Source organism: Balaenoptera ricei, chromosome 7 (assembly GCF_028023285.1).
Source record: "Balaenoptera ricei isolate mBalRic1 chromosome 7, mBalRic1.hap2, whole genome shotgun sequence".
Classification (NCBI taxonomy): domain Eukaryota; kingdom Metazoa; phylum Chordata; class Mammalia; order Artiodactyla; family Balaenopteridae; genus Balaenoptera; species Balaenoptera ricei.
The window spans coordinates 92,804,938-92,828,657 of record NC_082645.1 but is presented as its reverse complement, the minus strand read 5'-3'; the positions used below and the strand labels follow the sequence as shown (position 1 = coordinate 92,828,657).

General features: G+C 40.4%; 1 long non-coding RNA gene across 1 annotated transcript in view; it reads left to right on the top strand.

Moving 5' to 3' along the window:
- LOC132369176 (uncharacterized) overlaps window positions 1-23,720 on the top strand; it is a 255,598-nt gene that overhangs the window by 145,664 nt on the left and 86,214 nt on the right. The gene's annotated exons all lie outside the window — the stretch shown is intronic.

Here is a 23,720-nt window from a genome sequence, read left to right as displayed (position 1 = left end):
GTGACTTTGGATTTGGCAATGGATTCTTAGATATGACACCAAAAGTACAAGCAACAAAATGAAAAAAATAGATAAATAGGAATTCTCTAACATTAAAAACTTTTTTTCTTCAAACTACACTATCAAGAAAGTGAAATGACAACCTGCAGAATGGGTGAAAAGATTTCCAAATCATAAATCTGATAAGAATACTTAGAATATACATTCAGAATATTTAAAGAATTCTTATAGTTCAATAATAGCCAGATTTAAAAACAGGCAAATGATTTGAGTAAACATCTTTCCAAAGAAAATAATCAGAAGGCCAACAAGCTTAAGAAAAGATGCTAAACATCATTAGCTATCAGGGAAATGCAAATCAAAACCACCATGAGATACCACTTCACATCTATGTTAAAAAAGACAGACAATAACAAGTGTTGTCAGGATGTGAAGAAATTGGAATCCTTATACAAGGCTGGTGGGAATGTAAAATGTTACAGTCATTTTGGAAAACAGTCTAGTGGTTCCTCAAAAGATTAAACATAGAGATACCATATGGAGTAGAACCCAGCAATTCCACTTCTAGGTATTCGGTTGGCCCAAAAGTTCATTCGGGGTTTTCTGTAAGATATAATGGAAAAACTGGAATGAACTTTTGGGTCAATTCAATATACACTCAAGACCAATGAAAACATACGCCCACACAAAAACTTGTACATGAAATGTTCATAGTAGCATTAACTGTAATAACTAAAAGGTAGAAACAAACCACATGTCTATCAACTGATGAAAGAATGAATAAAATGTGTTATATCTATACAATGGAATATTATTTGACCATAAAAAGGAACGAAGTACCGATACATGCTACAGCATGGATGAACTTTGAAAACATTATGCTAAATGAAAGAAGTCAGACACAAAATTCCATATATTGTATGGTTTCATTTATATGAAACCATCAAGATAGGCAGAAAGTAGAGACAGAAGGTTGCCTAACGCTGGAGGAGAATGGATGGGGAGATTGTGGGGTGATAGCTAAAGGATATGGGGTTTCTTTTTGGGGTGATAAAATGTGCTAAAATTGATTGTGGTGATGATTACATAACTCTATGAATACACTAAAAACCATTGAGTTATATACTCTAAATATTTGAATTGCATGGCATTTGTCTCAGTACAGATGCTACCCACAAAAACTATAATCTCCAATAAATTAAATAAAAAGGAGTTGGAGCATTTTGAAGTTGTGGAAGGTGACCCTTCCCCCAAAGCAAAGCTGCAACTTCTTTGAATAATAACTTCTAAGACTCAAGACACACTGGGTGTAAGTAAGCAATTATTCCTGTTTTACAGATGCAACAATTGAGACTCAGAGGGTTAAATGACTTGCCTCAAAGTCATACAGGTGGTAGTGATGGGGAACCTAGATCTCTCACAGCCTCTTAGTGCAGGATTCTGTCATTACACCAGCTCTTCTCAGACTTTCCTTCTCACAGTCCTTTGGAGGCAGCAGAAATACAAAGCAAAGCTGCCTTTGCTTGTTTTCTTACATTGTTGTTATTAACTAACCCAAGCCTATTCTTCTTTTTTAAACAGTATTTTTTAAAAATTATTTATTTATTTATTTATTTTTGGCTGTGTTGGGTCTTCGTTTCTGTGCGAGGGCTTTCTCTAGTTGCGGCGAGCCAGGGCCACTCTTCATTGCAGTGCGCGGGCCTCTCACTGTCGCAGCCTCTCTTGTAGCGCACGGAGCACAAGCTCCACACGCGCAGGCTCAATAGCTGTGGCTCACGGGCCTAGTTGCTCCGCGGCATGTGGGATCTTCCCAGACCAGGGCTCGAACCCGTGTCCCCTGCATTGGCAGGCAGATCCTCAACCACTGCGCCACCAGGGAAGCCCCCCAAGCCTATTCTTAATGCACAACTCTCAAGTCCTTTTCGGTATATGGCAGGAGGCTTGAAGAAGCTTGAGGTGGGTGAGTTAGTTATTCCCTCACAACCTTTCAATCAGGTAAAGGCTGATCTCAAGACAAATCCTGCCTCATATATGAACATTAAATAGTCATATAAGCAGGCAGGCGTAAAGTAGCTCCTACGACCTTCTCTGCAAACATGATGCCATCCCAGGGCTCTGTCCTTTTGGCTGTGTTCATCCCCACTTGCATGAAAGGTCCACTGAGGCAGATATGGTGTTATTCCAGAGGCAGGATTCTGTTCCTCTACAGTTTAGGCAACAGAAATCCTTCTGGCTAATGGCTGGACCTGGGACCATTCAGAGATCAAGACCGGGCATCATTCCAAAGAGACAGGCTACAGATCCAGCTAGATTCTGATACCCAAACAAGGATGTGGAGAGCCTCTTAAATATTTTAGCAAATCTATACATCTTGAATACATTTAATTTTACCAATAAAGCACATTTTTAACCCTTTGAACCTCAGGTTTCACCTCTGTAAATTGAGGTATTTAAGGAGTAGTGTTACAAATATGTGGAAACTTCTGTGATACACGAACTAAAAAGCCACTAATTTACTTAATAAATCAGCATTTTAAATAATTCTAAAATTCACTCTGTTAATTAGGAAAACCTTGGGTACTGATTGAGATACGGAAGAGAGAAGCATTTGTAGTAGCTGCTTCTAGAGCAGTCCTTTCAAATGTGGTGCTAACCGGGCACCCCAGGAGTATCGATTTTCCATTAAGGCAGCTGACTGCCCCTGGAGTGAAAGCCTAAACTAACGAGCACATGCAGAATGTCTCAGTCTAGGCTGAAATATTTCAAATTAAATTATAATTAATAAATAAATTAATAAATATGCAACAAAACTCCAAGCAATGTACTAGGGCTGCCACTTGCTTTACATATTTTAATTACATATTGTGATGCTTATATCCTCAGGCTTGTTAGCAAATGACACAATTTTTCTTTTTTAAAAATTTTAAATCTTTATACAATTTTTAAATGTTACTTTCCATTTACAGTTATTACAAAATATTGGCATATTCTCCGTGTTGTACCTACATCCTTGAGCCTGTCTTACACCCAACAGTTTGTACCTCCTAATCCCCCACCCCAATATTGCCCTTCCCCCCTCCACTGGTAACCATAGTTAACTCTCTGTATCTGTGAGTCTGCTTCTTTTTTGTTATATTCACTAGTTTGTCGTATTTTTTAGATTCCACATATAAGTGATATCATACAGTGTTTGTCTTTCTCTGTCTGACTCATTTCACTTAGCATAATACCCTCCAAATCCATCCATGTTGCTGCAAATGGCAATATTTCATTCTTTTTTATGGATGAACACATCTTCTGTATCCATTCATCTGTTGATAGACACTTAGGTTGTTTCCATGTCTTGACAATTGTAAATAATGCTGCTATGAACATTGGGGTGCATGTATCTTTTCAAATTAGTGTTTTTGTTTTTTTCGGACATATACCCAGGAGTGGAATTGCTGGGTCATGTGGTAGTTCTATTTTTAGTTTTTTGAGAAACCTCCATGTTGTTTTCCACAGTGGCTGCACCAATCTACGTTACCACTAACAGTGTGTGAGGGTTCCCTTTTCTCTTCATCCTCCCCAACATTTGTTATCTGTAGACTTTTTGATGATAGCCATTCTGACAGGTGTGAGGAGATATCTCATTGTGGTTTTGATTTGCACTTCCCTGATGATTAGCAATGTTGAACATCTTTTCATGTGCCTGTCGGCCTGTATGTCTGCTTTGGAAAAATGTCTAGTCAGGTCTGCTCATTTTTTAAATCGGGTTGTTTTTTCGATATTGAGTTGTATGAGCTGTTTATATAGTTTGGATATTAACTCCTTATTGGTCATATCATTTGTAAATATTTTTTCCCGTTCAGTAGGTTGTCTTTTCATTTTATTGATGGTTTCCTTTGCTGTTCAAAAGCGTTTGAGTTTAATTAGGTCCCATTTGTTTATTTTTGCTTTTATTTCCTTTACTTTAGGAGATGGAGCCAAAAAAATATTGCTTTGATTTATGTCAAAGAGTTTCTGCCTATGTTTTCCTCTGGGAGTTTTATAATATCCAATCTTACATTTAGGTCTTTAAGCAAATGATAGAATTTTTCAAATCAAATAGCGAGAAAATGGATAGAAGAGGAAGACACAGAGAATCTATAGAAAGAAAAAAAATCGGAGGCAGAGAAAAATAGAAACTGAGGAAGAAACATAGTGGTATATTTAAGATTCAGAGACTCAGAGAGAGGCACAGAGAGAAGCAGAGACTGAGAATCAAAATAGTCAGGCATCCTTGGGTTGCTCATTTTCTAATTTCCATGTGGTCCCTTTAAAGACCTCCTTTCCACTGCCAAGAGTCACAAGTCTGTCTCATCAAAACTATCCCCAGCCTGGCTGAAGGGATAAACAGAGGTCAATAGAAATATCTTCTGAGAACCCCCATGTTCATTGCAGCAGTATTTATAATAGCCAGGACATGGAAACAACCTGTGTCCATCAATGGATGAATGAATAAAGATAGGTGAGATATATATATATATATATATATATATATAAACTTCAGGAAAGAAGGAAAAAGAGGGAAATTCTGCCATTTGTGACAACATGGATGGACCTTGAGGGCATTATGCTAAGTGAAATGTCACACAGAGAAAGACAAATACTGTATGATCTCACTTATATGTAGAAAAAAACTGAATTCATAGAAACAGAGAATACATTGGTGGTTGCCCGAGGTGGAGGATAGGAAGTGGGGGAAATGGGGGAAGGCGGTCAAAAGGTACAAACTTCCACTTATAAGATAAACAAGTTCTGGGGATGTAATGTACAGCATGGTGATTAGAGTTAACAATACTGTATCATATATTTGAAAGTTGCTAATAGAGTAGATCTTAAAAACTCTCATCATGAGAAAAAAAACTGTTACTGTGTGAGGTGATGGATGTTAATTAAACTTACTGGGATAATCATTTTGCAACATACACATATATCAAATTATCATATTGTACACTAATGTGATTAATACAACGTTATATGTCAATTACACCTTAATAAAATTGGAAAAAGATGAGAAATATTTCCTGAGGGCATAAACCTAAGCTCACTCTCCCTTCCTGAGTCTGGCAGGGTGCTTCTGTGCTGTTAAGGACATGGGTAGGATCCTTCCTAGAGCAGGATGGCGGTGCTGCAGCTACACACCAGCTGCGGGAAGTCCGGAGGGCTCTTCACGTAGGTGGAGTGAATGACTGACCGTGGGCAATAATATGGGGGCTTCAGAAAACGATCTCCTTGACTCACTGTTTCTATTCATTGCCTGCGTGGTTTTGCCACTTAACGTGGTGTTGGACAAATTACTCAGCCTTTCTGGATCTCAGATTCCACCTTCATAAAGTGAGGACTAATGCCATAAGTATATACTCTATGTACTGTAAATACTTCTTTTTTTTTTTTTTCCTTAATTCATTCTCTTTTTTTTTTTTGGTAACAGATTTTTTTTTTCATTAAGAATATCTTTTAAAAATGTCAGTGGTTCTGGGAGAGTTTTTCTCAAATAACCATCAAAGTGCCCCTAATGGAGAAGGAAAATAAACATTTAGACCTCTGAGATCTGGGGAAGGATTTGGAAGCTTTGCCTCAAGCTCAAAATTTATTTACAGTTTTAAGATTTATTTTATTTTAAAAGTCCATGAATTTTGCATTTTACTCCAAGTTTGCATACTACTGTAGTTTGTAATGTTCTTAAAAAAAAAAAAAAAAAGGCATTTCCCCTATTATTGGCACTCCAGGAAAACGTACCATGTTTATCCTGAAGATTCTTGTTCTCCTGGCACGTGGCCATATACTCCTCAGAGTCTGTAATCCCTGGCTTGAGCAGGGTGGCCTTATGTATCAGCTAACATGCTGGCAAATAAAGCTACAGAGGAAATAGGACACCCAAAGATGATTCCAGTTTTGTCTTGAGGCCATTGGGCCTGGTATTCATATCTAGGCTACTCTAAATCTTTATCTAGAAACTATGGTGATTTTATTCTCAGACTGAGGCAAAAAGATGATAAGAGGAGTAGTGGGTTAAAGAATGAATTTAGGGGTTTTCTGATCTTATCATCATCCTAAGAATTTGGCTTTAGATTTGAGGTCTTCTAGGCCATGTAAAGAATGCCAAGGGATTCTAGTCCTCTCAAAGAAGATCTTTATCAGAGTCAATCATCCTGGGCCCCATGAGAGAGGATGAGAATTTGAAATGTTATGTGAACCTGAAATATCCTTTCAGGTAATATTTATAGTTTTGGGGGCCCTGAAGTTCTCAAGGTCCTCTTGGTTTCAAGGTGCAAGTGTTACTTTAAGATGGCCATGCTAGCTAGAAGGCATCATCATCTTCTGCAGCCATTAAATTAAAGATCCTGCTGTCATGAAAAGGTACTAAGAGGTTAAATGTTCCTTGGAAGAGGATCTTCTTAGAGTCGTCTCTCAACAAGTTGTCTTCGGCTGCACAGATTGTCTCAATCATTAGTAACAGATGCATCTGCAGCAAGACAATTTTGCAAGCTCAGGAAGAAAAGAACTCATGCTTTTCTGAAATCTTCCCCATGGCTCATATTAAAACTAGCCAGGAGAAGAGACATAGCAAAGTTTACTAGGGACAGTTCCCTAGAGGAGAAAATAATGGGGATAATGAGACAAATATTCTTAAGGCATCGTGGGGTTTCTGAAATAAGCAGACTCTGGTCCACTGAAATAGCTGGTGGAGAAATGGCTTTGTTATACATAATTTTAGAAAATGTATTCTGTTGTTATATTCGAAATACATCTGAAATTTCCTAAAGGGGTTCTAGTCACTTTTAAAAGCATCATTGCCAGGAGTAGCCAACTGAATAGCAATCACGTTGGCCTTGCTGATGTAGGTGGGGTAACATTATAACTTCCTTTGTGGGTAAAATTCACCTGGGCTTCAGAAATGGCCAGACTGAGCAATGTTCATGTTTGGAACCAGAGCAGCCTGCAAGGGTAGGGATATGGAGAGGCAATGAGGGGTAACTCCCAATTCCTCTCCAAGCTTGGTTCTCTTTAAGAGGTAAGAATGCAGGTTTGGGGAAAAGGTGTTGGGTCAGCTATCCTGTTTGGGAAGTTTGGGAACCACACTACTCCTACTGTAGTCTAACTGTAATCAAGAAGGAAGCAGATATGGAGTGTGTGTGTGTGTGTGTGTGTGTGTGTGTGTGTGTGTATGTGTGAGGCGGGGGGGAGGGAGAGAGAGAGAGAGAGAGAGAGAGAGAGAGAGAGAGAGAGAGAGAGAGAGAGAGAGAGACTGACTTTCTGGTTAAGGTGAGATAAGCCCTCCATTTAATGGCCTAAAAGCTATTGGAACAGGCCTGTTAGCTCCAGGTAAATGTTACCAAAGTCTCCACAAGTCAGTATAAGGTCCAGGTATGAAGAAAGGAACTTTTATCTATTCCAAATCACATTACAGAGCCTTGTTTAGTGCATCTTTCCAATGGCACTGTAGATAGCTATGACCCCAGATACATAATGGGGAGGTGCAGGAGCGTGTTGTGTGTGCTCACCAGGGAAGCCCCTCTATGCATTACTTCCAGATATGCTGACCATCTTCCTATAGGCCAGGCCTTGGCACTGAGGAGAGGAAGTCAGGTGAATCTGGACACAAGCTGAGTGTGAGGAGCTTTTGGTCTATGGTAAAGGATTCATGTAGAGGCATTATAGAGTGGCTAGAGGCATATACAGAGGCACTGTAGTGTAGTGGTTAAGCTGACAGGCTTCTGCAGTCAGGTTGCCTGGGTTAATGTGCTACTGTTGCCACTAACTAGTAGTTCAAGCTCACTGAATCTCAATTTTATCATCTGTAAAATGGGATAGGTTCTACTATATATGTATAGGATGTATATATGTATAGGTCCTACTAAAGGACTATTTTGACTATAAATGAGCTGATATATGTAAAGTGCCTGATTCATAATAAACATTCAATAAATGGAGCAATATTATGATTATATATAAATACATAATGTTATTATTGTCATCTAGGGAGAAAATTATGTCAGGAAACCTCTGGTAATCCCCAAATTTGGGAATAATGCCGTAACATAGCTTTGGAGGCAAAATTTTCTTTACTTCCTAAAAGTTACTACTCTGGGGAGGAAGAGGCAACTAGGCCTCAATGAGATATTCTAGTTTCGCAAACCAACTCTCCACCCTAGAAAGTGAAACACTGAATTAGTGCTCAGCAAATGCTTCTTGCCATGGACTTTTGGAGTTAGACAGGAATAGGCAAAATTAGGACTATTAAATTTCAGAGATTGTTGAAGTTCTGTAAGATAGCAAAACCAGTACGAGAACGCCCATTTGCTCAGGGAACGAGAGATGGGGGAGCGCCCAAACAACTGTCCTGTGATGAACTTGGAAATTCTGGTTCTGCCCAACTCTACCAAGGGAGACGGGAACCCACAGGGGTTTCAGGAGCTGAGCTGGGGTTGGGAGTTGTTGGCTGGCCCAAACCCAAGACTCAATTAGGCTATGACTGCCTGGCATTTTGTAGATGCTTCCCATTTGGTGTTTATTTTCTATCTGATTTTGAGTGACTGTAACTGGACACTGTCACACATCTGTGAAGGGTCGAGTAAGTTCAAGGTGAAGTAGACGTGCAGCCCCAGCTTACCTTCAGTGCTCTAGCCTCCTTTTTCTGCATATTTTTCTCCCCTCTGCTGAGCACTCCCTTCTTAAAGGGCTCCTCACCCTTTCCTATCTCTGCCCTTCCCTTCATCAATTTCTGCTTCCGCAAAGGATTTGATATGTCATTTATATTTCATAATGAATTTAAGCCAACATGTTACTTCTCTCAGAAGTAATTTCCCCTTAGCCTCAGATATATGTGGCAGCTGAACTCATCTTGTGTCGGCTTTGACTTCGCTCCTATGCTCGTTGCAGCATGAAAACAGCTTCGAGAGCGCTACTGTAGATTTCAGTGTGATACAACATGGAAGATATTTTGGTTTCAGAAGGAGTTTTAATTCACCGATTTTACCTTGATGAAACAAAATGTTATCTGTACCAGGAAAAGGAACCATGTTTGTAGGCAAATCACTCTATCGGAAACTGAATATAAAAGCAGAGGGAGGAGAATAAAGAGAAGAGAGAGGAGAAGGAAGGGAAGGAGGAGAAAAAATGAAGGGAAAGGAAGAGAAATAGAGAAAGCATCACCATCTCCTCCTGGCTGAGAACAAAGAACCTAAATGACAATACTGACACGTGGTGCCTGGAATAGTCAGAGCTTGATGGTGTAAACAGGAGCCACAGGGAACTGCACTGATTTTTACAATTCTTTTCTCCTTTTCTTTACTTTACAAGTCTTTGTCTATGAAAGGACTTCAAAAGCAGCTTACCACTTTTCTCATTTCTTACTTTTTAACTCAAAGTTTGCTTGCTTAAAACACACATCTTTACTCAAAAGAACAAGAACAAGAACAAGAACACACACAGACTCCATTTTAGGATTTTTCTATGACTTCCTATCCTTGTTAGATTTTTTTTCCACTCTGCTCATGACCTAGTCCTTTCTCTTGCTAATTGATTTCTTTGGAGATTTTAAAGGTCAAAGTTTATTATATTATTACCTTTAAAAATGTACATTAAAAAATAGAACAGAGAATATCCTCAAGAATGAGCCAGGTGCTGTACAAAACCCAGAAATTGTTTCAATTTCTACTTACAGGATTTAAAATTTTGCTTTTGAACAGAGATAAAACTAAGGGGAGAAAAGAAGATCATCAAAGCAAAGGGAAATAAGTCTGAAGTATCCAAAAGTATTATGTTAGCTTTTCTTTTTTAACAGATTAAAATAATCTCAATAACCCCCGAAACACAGCAGCTTTATATATAGTTTATATATAGGATGTGTTGGAAATGATATATCAGCTTAAAAATGTTTCTCTTAAAAAATAGCTTTTTTTAGACTTACAGTGTCGAACTGATGATGCTGTAGTTGTAGGGGGAATACGTAGCTCGAGGAAACACGGGACCTGAGTTACAAGTTAAAACTAAAATTTTGAAATAATGGCTTTCATTCAGCCTGATACAGTGTATGTATGCTCTGATGGCAAAGATCCCACTAATACAAGTCACGTGTTCTAATCCATTTGTCCAGTGAATGATTTCACCTTTCTGCTATGTGCCACTACTCTAAGGGCTGAAAGAATTGGGATTTCTCCCAGCAAAATGTGGGTCCCCAGGGCTCCATCTGTCTGCCACTCTCAGACTGTGTTAGTGGTAACCTTCCCCTCTCCCCAGCACTCTGACTCAGATTTTTTAAGATGCATGACTAAACACTGTTACAGAGAGCACGAGGATAAAAGCTGTGTGACAACCACGGCCCTTTGCTGCACGTTTCCTATGTGCCCAAGTGCAGTACCTGGTGCTTTCTTCATTCTTCATTATCCCTCAAGTCAGGTAAGACGAACATCTTTAGCCGCACTTCTGGTTTGCGGAAGACAAAGGTTCTTTCCTGGTTAGGCCCCAAGTTGATACTTTTCCCCATCAGCAGGGTCTTTCCATGCTTTGGCGAAGGTGTTGCTCATGGTCAAGCTCACAGCGGGTAGGTAGGATAGGGAACTCTCTTCGACCCTCCGGAGTTGGTCCCCAACAAGGGCCCTCCTGAACGTCCCTCAGAAGTAAAGGACAGTTTTATTCTTGGATCAGAGAATAGACAGATGAGAGCTTGTGCTCTATAGCACTGGCTCTCCCCAGTAGGCCAGGGGCAGGGCTGCTTGATAGGAATCTTAGCACGAAGGGGAGGGGGCGGAGCTCTCTTGGGTCTGGCGCAGGCGTGTTGCTCAGGGCTTTGGATCACAGTGCCGGGGGCAGCGTGTCTGCACACGGCCTGCTGCCGCCATCTTGAATTGCAATGCCGTTCCCAGCGCTTCTGCACACGCCCTGAGCCGAGGTGTGGGTGCAGCCATTTCGCACTAGGAACTGGTCTGAAGGGCTGGTGTGAGACCTCTGCAGGCGGCCCCAAATGAGCAAGTGAAACTAGTCCAAGCACAAAGGCAAAAAAATGTTAGACTTTATTACCCAGATTCTATTTTTAATTCCCAGGAATTGTTCACGGGCTTTGCTGGTGAGCGCGAGAAGGGTGCCAGCTCAGTGAGAGCTGGAGTGTTAGAATCCTGCAAAGCAGTGGTGGGTGGCCGGCCCCGGTCACATGACTAACTCCCCAACAATTCAGTCCACCCGCAGATAGTACCGTGCGGTTTCGGTCTTATATTTGAGATTTCGCCCGGGAAAACAAATGGAGAACAGAACACATATACTGTTTTCGTCATGTTGTGATGTGACTTGTGCATGAGCGTCCTCATCCACTTTCTCATCTTGAGCCACTTGTTGCCACTTGTAAGACAGACTTCGAGGCAGTGCCTGGAATGGTGATAAGTGTGGGGTCTGAAGTTAGACACTTGGATTTGAACCTCAGCTTGACTACTTATGAAACGCATGACCTTGGGCAGATCACTCAACTTCTCTGGGTCTGAGGAGCTTCCTCTACAAAATGAGGGTTAAACAAGACACAATATATGCAAAATGCTTAATGTAGTGCCTGGCACTTGGTAAGCATTCAGGAAAAGCTACTCATGATTATTATTCTGATCCTCAGTCCGAGAGCCGTAAGTAGTGTGTGCTACGTGAACTAATGCTTCTGAATGCAGATTATTAGCCTGTTAATCACGTCAGAAATACAATGTCCTGCTTATTTTCTTTTTATAGATACACAGTTTGTGATGGTCCTACCCTTTGTTTATCTTTTCTTTCTTATACTTTTTAATGCTCTCTTAAGATATGGGTATTAGGCAATTTTTTTAAAATTAATTAATTAATTTATTTATTTTTGACTGTGTTGGGTCTTCGTTTCTGTGCGAGGGCTTTCTCTAGTTGCGGCAAGCGGGGGCCACTCTTCATCGCGGTGCGCGGACCTCTCACTATCGTGGCCTCTCTTGTTGTGGAGCACAGGCTCCAGACGCGCAGGCTCAGTAGTTGTGGCTCACGGGCCTAGTTGCTCTGCGGCATGTGGGATCTTCCCAGACCAGGGCTCGAACCCATGTCCCCTGCATTAGCAGGCAGATTTTCAACCACTGCGCCACCAGGGAAGCCCTATTAGGCAATTTTACGTAAAAATAAAAATAACTAAAATAAATATAAATACATAACAAAATATAGAATATATAGCATAAAAATGTAAATAAATATATGTAACTGCCTAGATAAATTTGAATTAGAATATGAAAATTTATCAAGCTTATCTGTTATTTTTGTTGATCAAATATACCTCTTCAAAAAAAATTATAGGACTTCCCTGGTGGCACAGTGGTTAAGAATCCACCTGCCAATGCAGGAAACACGGGTTCAATCCCTGGTCTGGGAAGATCCCACATGCCGTGGAGCAACTAAGCCCATGTGCCACAACTACTGAGCCTGCACTCTAGAGCCCATGAGCCACAACTACTGAGCCTGTGTGTCACAACTACTGAAGCCTGCGCGCCTAGAGCCTGTGCTCTGCAATGAGAGAAGCCACCGCAATGAGAAGCCCACGCACTGGAAGGAAGAGTAGCTCCCACTTGCTGCAACTAGAGAAAGCCCGTGTGCGGCAATGAAGACCCAACCCAACCAAAAATAAATAAATAAATAAAATTGATTCTTTAAAAAAAAAATTATAAGTTGACTAATGTCCTTCTTTGGGCACAAAACTGGTAAACAATGTGGTAAGTAAGTCTAATAAATTGCACTTAGAAGCATGCCATGTATCATGCCACATATATATTTTTGTGTGTATGTAATCTATACAAGTAAATATACATAACTGGCAATCTTAAATCAAGAAATTTAAAATATAATTTAGTCTAACATTTCTTAGACAAAAATAAATTGATCATCCATTTTTGGTGTCATTCACATTGCAGAAAACCTATTTGCCAGTTAATGTAGTTAATAAAATCACTTCTGAGGTCCTCCCATATGTGGTGCAGTGGCTTTCTCCTGAAAATTTGCCATTTTGTTAATCTGAGTGCTTTGAGTTAGTTAATTGAGAACTCTTCATCTTTCGATGAGGTAATTTAAACAAGATTTGTCGTCATGGAAGGAAGAACTTTCTCTAAATGCTCTTCATGAGGAAGTTGGTCCCTTGGACATGGTATTATTTTCCTTTGAGGGATTGCTTCCTGATAAAGGGAATTTAGTTTTTCATAAAGATCCTCCAATTTTGTTAAAAATTGGTTTAACAATCTGTTTCACTTCCTGTGCCAAATATTAGTGTAAAAAAATTTTTTTTGACTCTCATAGTTAATTCATGGAGTGCTACATGCAGCAGATTGAACACTGTGTCAGTACACGGTACACCTTGGGTTTTTGAAAAAATGTTGAACCTACAGAAAAATTGAAAAAGTAATATAAGCCTGGTAATATTTACCAGGCCCAGTGATTGTTTGAACATTTTGCCAGTTTTGTGCCTGCACACACACAAGCATCTATGTCCCTCGATTTGGACTTGTCTGAGTTTTTCTCTCATGATAAGAATCAGGCCAAACATTTTTGGCAAGAGTACAACACAGCAGAGGGTTGCAAAGCTTTTAGATGAGACAGGAAGGTGACAAGGTCCCCTTTTATAGAAGTGAAGAACGTATGCAGAGTCATCCTTTAGGTCAGGTGACATGGGGCGACTGTTGCATATTCGGGGAAGGGCTTAGTGAGTTAGTCACTTAGGGATTTAGGGGATGAGAAGGACTAAGACAGAAAGAGGGTGGCTCCTGCCAGGTGGTGCATTTAAATGTTTCAATATTCTTGGGCCTTATATGTATATATGTATCTTCAGCTCACAAAACTTTCCTTCTCCTTTTACGTTTCCAAGGCAAAATCTATGATGCTGTCCCTAACATAGCCACTCACAACTCCTAGGTTGACCTTCCAAAAGATTGTTTTTTTCCCTTCAAGGATATTTTTGATAGTCGTTTATATCAAGTTTGACTTAAATAAAAAGATTTATGGCTTGGGGTAAGGGCAGGGGAGGGATTCACAGTATGATTTACCCCAGGCCTTGTACTTACCAAAGTCAGCTCAAAACTTTGTTTTATCTTTCATTTTAAAACCATGATTCTCTAGGGACAGGGGGCAGAGAATTACTTAGGAGGAGAAGAGTTGAGAAGTTTTCCTTAAGTGGGCATCTGAAGAAATCATGTTTGCAGTCCTTCAAGAGGGGATGAAACAAATTAGGGAGATTGGGGTCAAATGCCTGAAGCCCTAGAGTCGTCACGAAAAGCTGTAAATAATAGATTGTCCTCCTGAAATAAAAATTAAAAAGTAAATGACAGAAAAATAAATGATAAACTTCAGAACACTTATCAAAATTATCTAGTTTTCTTCTAAACTTTTGTGTCCTGGGGCATATTACCTCTGTGACAAAGATCTCAGAAAATTGATAGAAAAATATTGGCCCAACTCCATAAACAATAATGACAAACAGCTATCAGATAGATACAGGGAGGATGGGAGGTCCTGGGGCCCATGCTTAAGCTCTTGGGTCCCTGGGCCAGATCATAGAACACAATGGTAGCTACCAGGATTTTTTCCACTAGGTGGTTCTATGATTGGCAAAACTGATGTGATAAAAATCTGGCCACCTCTGGCTGTGCTTCAGGCCTCAGAATCTCCTCTCTCCTGGCGGATAACAGAAGCGGTAGAACAGGAGAGCGACACCAGAGTGAATTCACCAAAAAGATTTAGTTTCCTACTTTCTGTTGTTCTCAATGGCTTCTTGAAGGTCACGGGTGAGTTCACAGAAAAAGGAGACACATTGGCTGTGAATTAATTACTGATATAATTTTCATCCCTGTCTTCCTTTAGCCTCCACGGGCAGGTGGCTCATACATAAGTCCTAAGAAATTTCAGCCTCAGGTTGCCCTGGCGGGGTTGGCATGATGTGAAATGAGCGACACACCCCCTAATACCACCCTTATCAGTAGCTGTGCTAAAGAAACATCTGCCCCCATAAAAAGTCAAGGGCAGAGGTCATCTGGCATTCCAAGGGAACTCTCCACAGCAGGGAGCTTTCTAATTGGCTGGTATTGATCGGTAAATTGTGTCCCCGCTGTGATTAATTCTAGGCCCCCCCCCCCTCCAAACTCCCGCAGCATGAGCGTGATAGGTCAAGGTTGGGGCCTCTAAGCATCCTTTACAAATGGAGCTCAGGTCCTTAAAGGTGCCGGTGAAAGACTGTAGCTTGTTAACTCTCTCCCAGCTGCTAATGCTAACCCAGGAAGCTGGTTTCATTCAGTTTCCTTGCTCTCACTAATAGCGGCTTAATGGGATGCTAATGTGAGGAACAGAAGTTATCAGATGGCTTGTACGATTTATGCTGGATTTATTACCACTCTGAGTTCCCTTGATGTTCAGTGCATTATTTCCCCATCCAGCCCTGTTATTGGCCTTAGTAAATGGTTTCATAATTAATTAATTTTTTTCCTGGAGGGGGTTAAATTATTTTTGCCCTGCTGCTTTTCTTCCATATTTAATTCCCAATGGATGATTCTTCTCTGCGTGCCTACCAAAAATGGAGAGAACAGATGTTAGTTAGTATATTCCTTTCCTGCCAGCTAATGCCTATTCATCTTTCTACAATAGTGGTTCTCAAACTTGACTCTTCACTAGAATTACCAAGGAGAGCTTTTAAAATACTTATGCCCGGGTCCCATTCCCAGAGATTCTGATTTGATTGTTCTGGGGTACTGCCTGGGTATCAGGAGTTTGAAAAGCTCCCCAGGTGATTCTAATGTGCAGTCAAGGTTGAGAACCACTGGATTAGACTCTTAGATTCATCTTAACTGCTACCTCTGCCATGATGCTTTTTCTTGTCTCCCAATGGACATGATCTCTCATTCCTTGGAATCCGTGTGTCACTTTGTATATGTCCTTGGAACTCAGTGCTTTTTATATTTCCATTGGCAGTTTACCTATTTGTGAACTTGTCTTATTGCCATTATTAGACTGTGAGCTTACTGTGGGCAGTGCCTGAGCTGTCTTTGTGCCGTTGTGGTGCCTTGCACCTACCTGGGACACAGTAAATATTTATTGACCTGAGTTTTACCAGTGACCATGCTCTATGGGACTCTGTTCTCTAACCTCCAATCTCGCATACATCTCAGGCACTGTGAGTGGATTCTATTTTATGATCTTTAAGATAGATTTTGCCTGCCAGTATGTCCCTGCTGCCTTCTACCATCCCTTCTCACCAGGGAGACTACATGTCCTGGTTTGCTGGGGACAGTCACTGTTTATGCCTTTTGTCCCAGCATCATTATGTATAGCACCTCCTTTCACTCTCAAAGGTGTCCCAGTTTGGATGACAAATTATATGTTTCCTGTACTTCTCACCCTCCTCCTCCAGCTGTCTTTCCTCAGGTCAGCCTAAAGACAAACTTCTTTAGGGCTCAGACCTTCTTTATGTTGTAAGCTTAAGTAAGCTGCAGAAAGGCTTGTACTAATAATTCCATATATAAAATTCCATGTATAAAAAATTATAAATCAGACAACTAACCTACACTGTTAGGAGTCAGGCTAGTGGTTTTCTTTAGAGTTTTCCAGTGCATGGGATGGGGTACACAGGGGGCATTTCTGGGATGCTGGAAATATTCTGTTTCTTCATCCAAGTGTTGGTTATACACCTGTGTTCATTTTGTGAAATCCTTCTTTTCTGTATGTATGTTATACATCCATAAAAAGTTTTCCTAAAGGGAGGGCTAAATTATAATCAGTACAGATGCAAAATTCAACACATCCTTATCAATTAATATGATCACCCTGATTGACGAATTCTTGTTAAGCATGAGCAAAGTGCTGCAATGGACAGAGCACCCAAGAAATCTACTGTTTATCTTCTTGGAGGCATATGTTGTTATTGTTTTATTAAGAAAATATATATTGTCAATCACCAAATACAGTGTAGTCTTGTTTGTTATATAATTCTTCCAGTGACTCTTTGACCTAGGTGGCTGTTTTCTCATATTACAGATGAGAAAGCTGTCACAGAGCTGGTAAAAAAGTAGGCTGAGTTTTCATACAGGCTGAATTTATGCATAGTAGGTTGGAAAATCAGCTGGTTTTTCAGCTGTCTCGATGACAGAGCAGATTAAATGTATGGCCAACCTTATTGATTGGACAGAAATCAAGTAAGAGAGCTTAAAACAAAACAAAATTAAACTACAACTAGAAAATAAACAATTTCTTAACTTTAAATAGAAAAGACCAGAGAGTTGGTAGCTGAATAGAGATTAGGACCGATAGTTTCTGAGTTTCCAGAAAGCATTATAACAATCCAGGTACCTATGAGGGTCTTAGTCTCAAATTGGAAGAATTCTCTGAGGGTTCAATGTGAACCTTGCCTGTGTTTAAGTCCTGTTCTCCTTGCCCAGAACAAGAGGTTTGTCAGGATGGAAGCATCCCAGAGAATCCTTAATGACTGTCTCTGTCTCCTTTTCATTCTACCCCTCTAAGTATGATCAGGAAATAAATGTCTTCCCTTTTTAGATGTAGCTAACATGGGCAAAAGAAGTGAGTTAGGGGGCTTCCCTGGTAGCGCAGTGGTTGAGAATCTGCCTGCCAATGCAGGGGACACGGGTTCGAGCCCTGGTCTGGGAAGATCCCACATGCCCCGGAGCAACTGGTCCCGTGAGCCACAATTACTGAGCCTGCGCGTCTGGAACCTGTGCTCCGCAACAAGACAGGCCGTGATAACGTGAGGCCCACGCACTGTGATGAAGAGTGGCCCCCACTTGCAGCAACTAGAGAAAGCCCTCGCACAGAAACGAAGACCCAACACAGCCTTAAAAATAAATCAATAAATAGATAAAAATTAAAAAAAAAAAAAGAAGTGAGTTAGTTTTCACTATTACAGATAATAAATAAATCTTGTGGTGAAATAAATAATATATAATAATGGACTAAAAATTATGGCTGAAAACACATAAAGCTGTATAAAAGCAGAAACTATCAGAAGTAGAGAAAGTCAGAGAGCTTTCTGTTCAAACAAAAATAAAGCAGCAAAATCCTGGGGGCCTCATGTACTATACCAAAGTGAGTTTTAGCTACTCATGCTGTGTTAACTCCTGATGAAATGTCATTGAGCTTAAAATAAAATAAGTTTGTAGTCCCAGATAACACTTTACAAGATCAAATAATGTTAGGCCACTATAGCCAGTTATATGAAGAAATAACTCATAGCAATGTACCAATATGTCAAGATTTTTCACAGGAGGCAATATGAAAACTAGCTGGATGGTGTCAGGCTTGTTTAAAAGCTCATTTTCTCCCCTCAGTCACTGTCCTTTCACCTTTACATGTCATATATCCTGGTCTCTTGTCGATGTAGTTGTCAAAAGCACCAGCTTAATAGTGCTGGTCCCTCAACAGAGATGTGTTAATGTAAAGATGGCAAAGTTCCCTGCCGAAAGGGAAATGCAAAGAAGTGGAGCCAGCTGAAGTCATGAGATATCAGGTGACAATAAGACTGTGTCATTTCATAGCACATTTCCCTGAGGTACCAATGAACTTTACATAGAGTTTTTTTCTGTTTTATTATTCTGACATCCTGAAAAAAAAAAAAGGTTGAGGAAAGACATTTCCATTCTACAGAAAGAGAAACTTGGATTCAGAGGAGTAAAATGAATTGTTCTAGATCACTTTAGTTTTCGGGATTTCCTGGTTTCCGTAAACAACCGCCAATCTGCCTGCACCTCTCACACACATGACAAGCACACACCTCTCTCCACAACTCCATAGAAATCTTTGTATTCGGAGGAGCAGATTGAATGTCTGGGATGGGGGAGGGGGTGTATGAGGTGAATGAGAAAGTCCGTAGCTTCCTGTCTCCTGAAGTGATCACAACATGTAGCATCCACAAAATCCCATCCTGGTTCAGTGCAACAGATGTTTCTTTAATTAAACTCAGCCTGTATGGGCTTCTCTTCCACCTCCTGATATTGCCCATCTACAAAATCCAGTGAACACCCCCAAGTCATAGGAGGCTGTCCAACGAGAAGACTACACACTTTCCAGGTTTCAAGTCACAAGACCTGAGTTCCGCTTTTAGCTCTGCCCACTCACTAAAGAGAATACCCAGTGTCTGTCTTCTGTCAAGTGGTCAAGTTAAGTAAATTCTTTTGGCTTCTTATTTCTTATCTAAATGATAAGAAATTATCATTATTTATGATAATTTAATGGGCTAACTAATTTTAAATGGTCTGACATGGGAGTTGTCAACGTACAGTCTGCTTGCTACCTATTTACGGAAATAAAGTTTTATCGGAACACAGTCATGCCCATTCATTTAAGGCTCTTATATGCTTATTGTCTATGGCTACTCTTGTTACAATATCAGTTGAGTAGTTGCCACACATAATAGGCACTCACTGTATATTAGTTGCCTATTCCTTTTTGTTTTTTATGTTGGTTCTTTTCTTTTTTTTAATAACTACTTTATTTATTTATTTTTGGCTGTGTTGGGTCTTCGTTTCGTGCGAGGGCTTTCTCTAGTTGCGGCAAGCGGGGGCCACTCCTCATCGTGGTGCGGGGGCCACTCTTCATCGCGGTGCGCGGGCCTTTCACTATCGCGGCCCCTCCCGTTGCGGGGCACAGGCTCCAGACGCGCAGGCTCAGTAGTTGTGGCTCACGGGCCCAGTTGCTCCGCGGCATGTGGGATCTTCCCAGACCAGGGCTCGAACCCGTGTCCCCTGCATTAGCAGGCAGATTCTCAACCACTGTGCCACCAGGGAAGCCCTTTATGTTGGTTCTTACTCTTAAATAAGTGCTCCTCATTGGTCACTCTCTGATCATCCTCTTCCTCCCTGGAAACGGATTGACTACGATTGACTACACTGCCTTTGAACTGTTATTTCCTGGAGAGTTTCAACTTTACTTTGGGGACTTCTACATCTTTGTAACAATAGGAAATTCATCTGGAGTAGGTAGCGGTTGACAGTCCTAGAAAACAGGAGAGAATAGAAGCATTGCAGCTCCCTGCTTCTGAGTGGGCTCAGTGAGGAGACACCTCAGATGCTGGTTCAGGCTCATGTCTCTATTTTTTTTGCCAAGGTTTCTATAATTTGATTTTTAGTATTGAAGTCTTCAAACAACTGCAGGTTGTTGTTTGTTTATCTTTAGCAGGGGCATATGGTGTAAGGGGCAAGTCTAAATATTTTTTTTCTCTAAATTTCAATATCACTAAAAAAAAAAGTCCATTCTCCATTATTTTGTGAGAACAACATAGTAAAAGGAGGCGTGCTTTGGGAGCTCAGAAAATCTGGGCTTAAGTCCACATTCATCTTCATTTTATTATGTTGGGCAAGTCTCCTAATTTCTGAGTATCAGTTGCTTCATAAAGAAAATAGGCATAATAATTGTTTCACTGCATGGTTTTGAAGCATAAAAGATAATGCAAGTAGAAAGCTTTGTAAATTACAGAGCCATCTATAAATGTGACATTAAGTGTAACAGGATCTGTTCCAGGGTGTTTGATCACTTTCCTTTGGTTTATATTTTTACATTTATATCAAACTCACAGTTTTAATTACTGATGTTTTACACCTATGTTCTGATATCTGACAAGATTGATGCCTAAGAATATATTTTGCTAACTTTTCCTCTTTAGAGTTTTGGGCCCTTGTTATAAGATAAGCACCAAGCTTGGCAATTAGTCCACACTAATTCTAATGACTTCCCAGAAAAGTCCTGTTGTATTTTTGGATAGAATTATTTTAATAAGTTTGAGAAGCCTTGACATCTTTATGTTGAATTTTTCCACCTAATAAAAATGTAATTCTTCTTATTAATTATTAAAGTTGTATCTCTCAATCAAGGTTTTAAAAGTTTTAATACATTTCTCATTGAGTTGGTAGGTCTTTTATATTTGTTGCTCTTTGAATAGCTTTTCTTTTCCATTATATGGTCTATTTAGTTATTGTCAGTATATAGGAGTACTATTGCTTTTTAGGTAGTTATCTTATTCCAAGCCACTTTATAACTCTTTATTAATTAAGAAAGCTTGTAGCTAATTCATTTGGTTTTTCCAGATATGTGCTTATGTGATTTTCAAGTACTTTAGTATCTTAGTTCACAAAATTGATTCTTTTTGTTTCATGACTTATTGCCTTAGCCAGAGAATCTAAAGTGATAATAATATTAAAGGACATCTTTGTGTTTGTTTCTGATTTTGAATATTTCCAATGTTTACGAATTAAATATACTCTTTATTTATTTTAAGCCAAGAGCACCTTTATCACATTTAAGGGGCATCCTAGTTCTATTTGACTGTTTACTTCATAATTAGGGGAATGTGTTGATTTTATCAAATGTGGTGTCTACGAAATGATCACATAGGTTAATTATTGTTGAATCAGTGAATACTCAGTGGATTCTTTTTTTCCTTGGAAATCAATCTCTGTGATCAGGTGACTGGCTCTGCTAACAAGGACAAATGTGCAAATGGTGCCTTTATGAGTTTGAACATATCAGGACCAAACTCAATACACAAGAAAGTGGGCCAATGCAGAAGCACGTGTTACGGGAGAGAATCCCCCTGAGTTTCTCTCCTTGGGCACATTCTCTAAAGTTGGTAGCTTTGGACAGTTTTTAAAGATAATGACAGCTGACATCACAGTTGTTAACACTATGAAGAGAACACATTAGAGGGGGCACCATGGAATACAGTGGAGAAGTTGAGGACATGCCACCTCAATACATGATGCTTTGGCACGTTAAGTACTTTGCGTTAAAGGCGCTTGAAAAACAGCAGAGGCAATAAGGGCACTCTGACGTTCCTTTTTCTTCCTAAAAGCAGCAAATAACATTCCCATGTGAAAGGTGCCCTCCCTGTACCAGGAGAAAGAAACATTCTTATCACCAGAGATGGGGAGTCGAAGCTGAGAAAAATTTGTACAACGGACCTTGTTAGAGTAGTTCATCCTCCTTTTGTTCACCCCTTATGTTTTAGCTACTTTTCCACGACTGCTACTCTTTGTTCAACCTAGTATAGACGCACATAGGTCTAGTCCCTTCTTTGGGTCTTCATTTTTCTTGTGAGGATCCCCATTTACATGTAAATAAAATGTGTATACTTTTCTCCTGTTAATCTATCTTTTGTCAGTCCCAGCTGGAGATCGCAGGAGGATAGAGGAAATTTTGCTTTCCCTACAATGGGAATGAAAATCAGTGGCCTGCTCATGAAATGTGAAGTTCAAAGGTTGTCCAAGATGGTGCCTTTGTGTGTGTGCCTCTCTTTCCAGCCAAAGGTGCAGGCCCCGCTCCCTCAGCCAGGCCAACAGCTCCCTCAACTGCATCCCCCCAACCCCCGCACTAGCTCATACTTGGCCAGCTCAGGCCTCTGGGCTTAAGACTGAGAGTAGAATTTCAATGCCATGAGCCTTGCATTTTAAATGCCAAGCCTAAAAATATCCTCCAAAACGTAGACAAATAAACTACTAGCATCAGTGTCTATACCAGGTTCTTGCTGGCACTCTGGCCGCTTGTATGACCTTTCAACACAGCGTTTGAAAAAATGATCAGCGCTTTCCTCTTCCCCTGGCAGCTCAGAATAGCTCTGTTTCCTTTCCTATAAACAAGTCATATCTCTGGGAATTTCTAAAGCCGAATATTGTCTGCTTAGAAGCCGTGACTCACACTCTTTCCTGGCAGTCCTGACAAATTCATGAACGCCTCTTGAGGAAAGGATCCCAGACAATAAGAGTGGTCACAGAAAGCCTCAGATTCCTTCATGTCAAACCCAGGAAGCTGAGCGACAACGGAAAATACCAGCAAGAATCCCTGGCCACGGCATCCCCCTCTTCTTGGCTGAGCTGTCAGAGCAGGAAGGGGAAACCCGCCTAGAAACTTGTCCCAGTCTGTCTTTAGGTCATCACCCAGCCAGCCCCCTCTGTTTGGGAATTTACCTAGCTCAGCTTCCTCCTGATTCTGATTCGGTAAAAGTTCTCTGAGGGGTGACTCCCCGGGGAAGTTACCAGGAGGTCACACACCCCGGGTGGTGGGGCTTCCTAGCTACTTTTAGCAGGAACTCTGGGGCCAAAAAAAAAAAAATTCTTTCTGCACATTCTCTTCCCAATACTTTTTCCCCTCCTCCACTCCTGGTCCTGTCTCTCCATTTTTTTGTCCCTCTTTAGTGCCACATCTTTTTCCTCAGGCTTGTTAAATTGTCAAGAAACAAAGGAAAAAAATGTTTATTTGGCTTCTCCCATCTCAACAGCATAAAAGTCGCTGTGTTAGTGTGTGTGTGTGTGTGTGTGTGCGCGCGCACGCGCGTCTGTGTGTGTGACACATATGTAAACAATAACGCAAGGACCTTTGTTGAAGAGGCTGCATGAGAAAAACTGAAAAAGCTCTGGATGCACAGGGCATTGTTGTAGTTCCACCCATTTCTTGGTTTCATACTAATGAAGGGACAAAGGATTGATCTGCTTATGGCCCAGCAAATGCCCTGTGGTGGAAGGTTTAATCCCAGCTGGCCTGCAGCGTGGCCTGAAATCAGTCTCACTATAACCAGAACATTGAAAATCTGAAATATCCATAACTATGTGATCTGTGAGATAATAATGCTTACCATACATAAAATGTGACATGTGTCTAGTATGGTGGTAAGTACTTACATGTATTTTCTCAATTGCTACAACCTAACAGTTTTTAGTATTTCACAGATAAGGAAG